The sequence below is a fragment of the Marmota monax genome, unplaced genomic scaffold, assembly GCF_021218885.2.
Source record: "Marmota monax isolate L192 unplaced genomic scaffold, Marmota_monax_Labrador192_F-V1.1 WCK01_AAM20220418_F8-fsc00261, whole genome shotgun sequence".
NCBI lineage: Eukaryota > Metazoa > Chordata > Mammalia > Rodentia > Sciuridae > Marmota > Marmota monax.
Window position 1 is genome coordinate 1,003,914 of NW_026695225.1, and position 5,598 is coordinate 1,009,511.

Consider the following 5,598-nt stretch of genomic DNA (forward strand, 5'->3'; position numbering starts at 1 on the left):
TAGCAACCTCAGCATCACAAAATGCTTATGGTACCTCTGAGAGACAGATGATCCCCTTGCAAACATGTTGAAGTGCGCAAATGTTCCATAGCCACACGGTTCATCTTTGCCCTATGTGAAGTCTAAAGGTCTTGAAGTCTAAAGTGCTTTTTTCCCTCATTTTGGTGTGATCTTAGTGTCCCATTAATGCACAGTCTGCATTAAGTAAACTGCTAGTAGGCGGATTCCCTCCTCTCTCTCGGGATTTATTTTCCATTTTCATTTCCTTAATGATTTGAAAACTTGTTTTCAAAGGTTCCTCGGACAGGGCCCAGTGGCCTGAGCCTGGCTTCCTTTGCTGCCAAAGTGCCGGCCTTCTGCAGTATAACAGAGCAAGGCCTTTGAGCAGCTAACTGGTAAGGAACACGATAATGAGCCCCAGCTGTGGAGTGCAGGCCCCAAGGAACCCAGGGGAGCCCAAATGGAGAGGGTCTGGTTAATCTGGGAAGCCGTTCTGTTGGTGCCCTAACCTTCTCTCTTCTGGTATCCAAATCCTAGGTCTAACCTCAAGCTGCTTCCCCTACTTTTTTCATGGGTCGGACATAGCAGACCCCCCAGCTCACAGATCTAGGAAACTCACTTGTAAAAGACCCCTAAGATAGAGTACAGGTAAACTGGATCCCCAAGAAATAAGTGAAAAGTACTGATGTGAAGAGTCTGCTCACTTTGCTGGTGTAAATACCCCCACTATAGCCCAATTTCAAACTACTGGCTTGCAAAAGTCCTGAAAGCTTTAACAAACAGCTCCAGCACATGACTGTCCCAGCTTGTCTTATCTGATGTTTGCAGCAATCTCACAGATAGGTTAGTGTTTTCAGCCCTGTTTAACAGAAGAGAAAACAGGCCCAGAAGGCTTAAGGCAGCAAGCCTCAAACTTTCCTGTGCATGTAAATACCTGGGGATGTTGTTAAAGTGGGAACCTGTGATTCTGCATTTTTAACAAGTTCCCATGTGACAAGTTTCCACACTTAATTAAAAGTACAGCCAAACTTCTGGAAAAGGAGGAGAGGCTAAAAGATGGTCTACAACTGAGGAGTCATGTTCTGTCTCCATGTTCCAAGCCACACTCTTAGATTTCTCTATCAATTCCACTCCTGGAATGTTCTGGGACCCTTGTGAGCCCTCCTATTGGTCACTGGCAAAGACTGTAAGATACAACATAGACTGCTTTTTTTTTTTTTTGGTGGTGCTGGGGATTGAACCCAGGGCCTTGTGCATGCAAGGCAAGCACTCTACCAACTGAGCTATATCCCCAGCCCTGCTTTTGTTTTTAATTGTGGATTTAACCCAGGAGCACTTAAGCCCTTTTTATTTTTTATTTTGAGACAGGGTTCCTGTTTCAAAAGACCTTGAATTTGCTGAGGCTGGCCTTGAATTTGCCATCCTCCTGCCTCATCCTCCTGAGTCTCTTGGATTACAGGTATGTGTCACGGTGCCTGATTAGACTGCCTTTTTAAGCAGAAAGGGAACTGTTTGATTCTTTTCATTGCTTACAGAGTTGGCAACATGCCAGAGCAGAACTTTGATGGCTCTAGAGCTGTATGAAGGTGTTTTTCTTTTTTCTTTCTTTTTTTGGTGGTGCTGTGGTTTTTTTTTTTGGGGGGGGGGACACTGAGGGTGGAACCTAGGGGTGCTTTGCCCCTGAGCTACATTTCCAGTCCTTTTTTATTTTTTTTTTTAAATTTTGAGACAGGCTCTCACTAAATTGCTAAGGCTGGCCTCGGACTTGTAATGTCTGCTTCAGTCTCCTGCCTTCACTGGGAATACAGGTGTGTGCTACCATACCGGGCTATGCTGGGGATTGAATTTAGGACCTTATGCATGTTAAGCAAGGGCTGTACTACTTAGCTACATTAGCAGTACTTTTGATTTTTTTTAAATTTTGAGGCAGGGTCTCACTAAATTGCCCAGGCTGACCTTGAATTTGCAATCCTGTATGAAGGTCTTTTGTATGACCCAATCCTAGCCTTAGTAATATCTCTCTTCTTGCCTGTGATTACGTTATGGAATTTTGTGGTAATGCCTCCTTAGGACTTTGTGCAAATTCCATATTCCCCTGCTCTCTTGCACTTAGAGGTAAACCTGTTGCTGCATGTTGCACAAGAACCAAAAGTTGATGTTGTTCTAGGTCTCGTGAAAAGTATAAACTCAGGGGTTAAACTCAGTAACCCAAATGAGCTTGAGTGGCTCCTGTTATTACTCAAATCAATTACCTAGTGATGAAGACTCAGAAGGACCAGAGACATGACTGGGTGGACAAACCCAAACTCGGGGGACTGTATGCCTAGGATAGTGTAGAATTCTGAGAAGGGCAAACGACAGAATCACTGACCTCAGAGTGCCTGAAATCTTCTCCAGCAATCCACACCATGAAACTGTAGTGTATGAGAGGGCATGTAGTCAGAAGTCCATTTTGGGATTTGCATTTGGTTTCTGGTACACAGATCGCTGCCTGGGCAGAGTGCTATTTCTGAGGGAATGTCTGTTCTTCATTCTTGTTTTAAGGGTTTTCATTCAATCCAGCAGACAAAAGATTCAAATGTATCTAAGATATTTTTTGAGCCAATGGAATGCACCAGTAAAGGATTCTTTTTCTTTGGAGGTTATCTCACAATCAAAACCATCTTTGTAGTAAAATGATTTTATCCTGATATTCAGTTCCAATTCTTTTTTTTTAATTGTTTTTGCCTGGGTCTGAATGAAGCAAGTGATTTGTGATGATCCATTTATTTGCTGCTGACATGTATGTTTGCTATTATAGAAACACAATCTCAACTGTGTCTCTCTTCTTTATCACCCTAATTCCATTCTGTGCCTGGTACCGGGCTGTCTTTGTGTTTATGGGCAAGAGAAGGTGGGGCCTCACACCTTCCCTCTTCTCTGCCCATAGAAATACTCCTCATCCTCTCAGGCCCAGTTTAAAATGCCACATTCTCTGGGGAGCCTTTCCCAATCCCACATTCAGTTGGGAGCTATTATATTTTCCTTTGGATGACAATGTTGTGGCCTCTTGTGTTTGACTCTGCCTTGATTTAGAAATAATTCTTTCAGTATATTTTCTTTTTTTCCTACATCTACTCCAACTAGGCTACAAGACTTTAAGGCTGTAAGGTTAATTGTTATATTGTTAATTGTTATTAATTATTGATTACTAAACACCTAGGAAGTACAGAGTATTGTACAAGAAAGTGTTTCAAAAATTAACTTTACTAAAGGGATCTAAATTTGAGGCCAATCTGGGCAACTTAGACCCTGTCTAAAAAACAATTGTATACACACACACACACACATCACATATGACTGGGATGTAGCTCAAGGGTAAAGTGACCCTAGGTTCTATCCCCAGTACCAAAACCAAAAAACAAAATTCTCTATTAGAGGGAGGTATTATCATCCCATTCCACTGAGGCTCAGAGAAGTCCACAAATTGCCTCAAATCTCCCAGGTATCAATACTTTGAACCTAATGCAAAGCTCACTACACTTCCCTTCCATCCCTCCTACCCTGGCCATATGCTGTCCTTTAGGATGGGGACTGAGGCATCCAGTCAGAGAGGTTGCTCAGTAAGTTGTTGAATGAATACATACACGAAGAAGTGTGCATTATACAGCTCATGGGATCAGTAATTGGGTGCTAGGAAAGGGCCAGTGCCCCTTCTGTGTAGCCTCCTAGGGTACATAGGGGAGATCTCCTTTCCCACAATTCCTGTGCACCGAGCTTTGTCTCTATTGGTTGGTTCAGCTAGCTAAGCTTACACATGAATGTGCTTTGATGCTATTGTGTTTATGGATCACAATAAAGATTTAAACAGTTATTCATTCAACATTTACATAACAAATATTTAATGTACAGTGTCAGATACACAGAAGGGGCCTTACAGATATCCACCAAATAAAGGTAGAGTGGAATTGTATATGGTGACAAACCATGGAGATGCAGACACAGCTAACTAGAGGAAATTTCTGGCAAACACATCCAGGTACCAAGGATTACTGAACTGGGCTGACTAAGACTGCCCTCCTGAGGGTTACTCACTGGTAGGTGACACACTGGCATTTTATACTGGGAATCGACTTGAATCAATGTCCCAATCTAAAAGTGGAGGCTAGAAAATTATACACACACACACACACACTCATAATGTATATATAATAATGTATATTTATGTATTAATGTATATTATGTATTATGTATAGTCTATTATGATTACTATTACTCTTGCAGTGTTGGGGATCAAACTCAGGGCATTGCACGTACTAGGCAAGAGCTTTACCACTGAGCTCACTACTTGTAATGGTTGACCTGAATTGTCAACTTGATTGGATTAAAAGATGCAAAACATTAAGAGGCTTCTGGGTATGTCAATAAGGGTGTGTCTAGGAATGATTGGCATGTTTGACAGCCAGCTGAAATGAAGACCCTCCCTAAACATGGACAGCACCTTCCAATAGGATGGTGGCTTGCATGGAATAAAAGATGGAAGAACAAGGAAGCAGCAGCAAATGCAAGCTCAATTCTTCTTGAATGGGTTCTTGATTGCTGCTGGGATTGCCTGAGAACATCAGACTCTCCCTCCTTCACTATTCAAAAGGGGATTCTCCAGAAGTCTTTGGTCTCAACCTGGGGTAGCACAATTGGTCCTTTTTGTTCTGGGACTTCAGCCTCTTGGACTGCACAGCCACTGGTTCCTCCAGCTCTCCAGCCTGAAGATGGCCACTGTGGGTTATGCAGCTTCTGGTTGTGGAAACCAATCTAAAATCCTCTTTTTATGATCATACTTCCTGTTGATTCTGTGCCTCTAGAGAACCCTGACTAATATCTAGAAAAGATATTTCAGGATGGGGTAGTGAAGGATTATAATTACCATGCAAGGTTTTCTGCCACAGAACTTCATTACAAAGAACTGATTCTAGGTTTCAAGTCTCCATAGGGCCTTTCCCTTCTTTTCACCTTTTCATCCAGATATTCTCAATTTGGGAAGGAGGTGGGGGAAGACCTCACTAGGGCCTTTATTAGTCCCAGTGTTTACTTTAGCATTTAAAAATTACATGTGCCAAGGGCTGGGCCTGTAGCTGTAGTAAAGCACTTGCTTAGCATGCCCAAGGCCCTGGATTCAATCCCTGGCACTACAAAAAAAAAAAAATCCCCCCTGTTGTTGACTGTGGTGGCACAGGTCTGTAATCCCAGCTACTGGGGAGGTGAGGCAAGAGGATCACAAATTTGAGACCAGCTTGGGCAGTTCAGCAAGACTGTCTCAAAATAAAATAAAAAGATTGGGGATGTAGCTCAGAGGTAGAATGTTCCATAGAGGTGTTATGGTCTAGATGTGGTGTTCCCCAAAAGCTCATGTGTGAGACAATGCAAGAAGTTTTGGAGGAGAAATGATTGGGTTGTGAGAGTCCTAACATAATCAGTAAATTAATTCCCTGATAGCGATTAACTGGTAACTGAAGGCAGGTGGGGTATGGCTGGAGGAGGTGGGCATTGGGGGCGTGGCTTTGGGGTATATATTTGTATCTGGCAAGTAGAGACTCACTTTCTCTGCTTTCTGATCATCAT

General features: G+C 42.6%; 1 non-coding gene across 1 annotated transcript; it reads right to left on the minus strand.

Moving 5' to 3' along the window:
* Positions 1-1,220: 1,220 nt before the first annotated feature.
* Trnaa-ugc (transfer RNA alanine (anticodon UGC)) lies at positions 1,221-1,293 on the minus strand. Its single transcript has one exon. It is a non-coding gene; the product is annotated as a tRNA-Ala (tRNA).
* Positions 1,294-5,598: the final 4,305 nt, after the last annotated feature.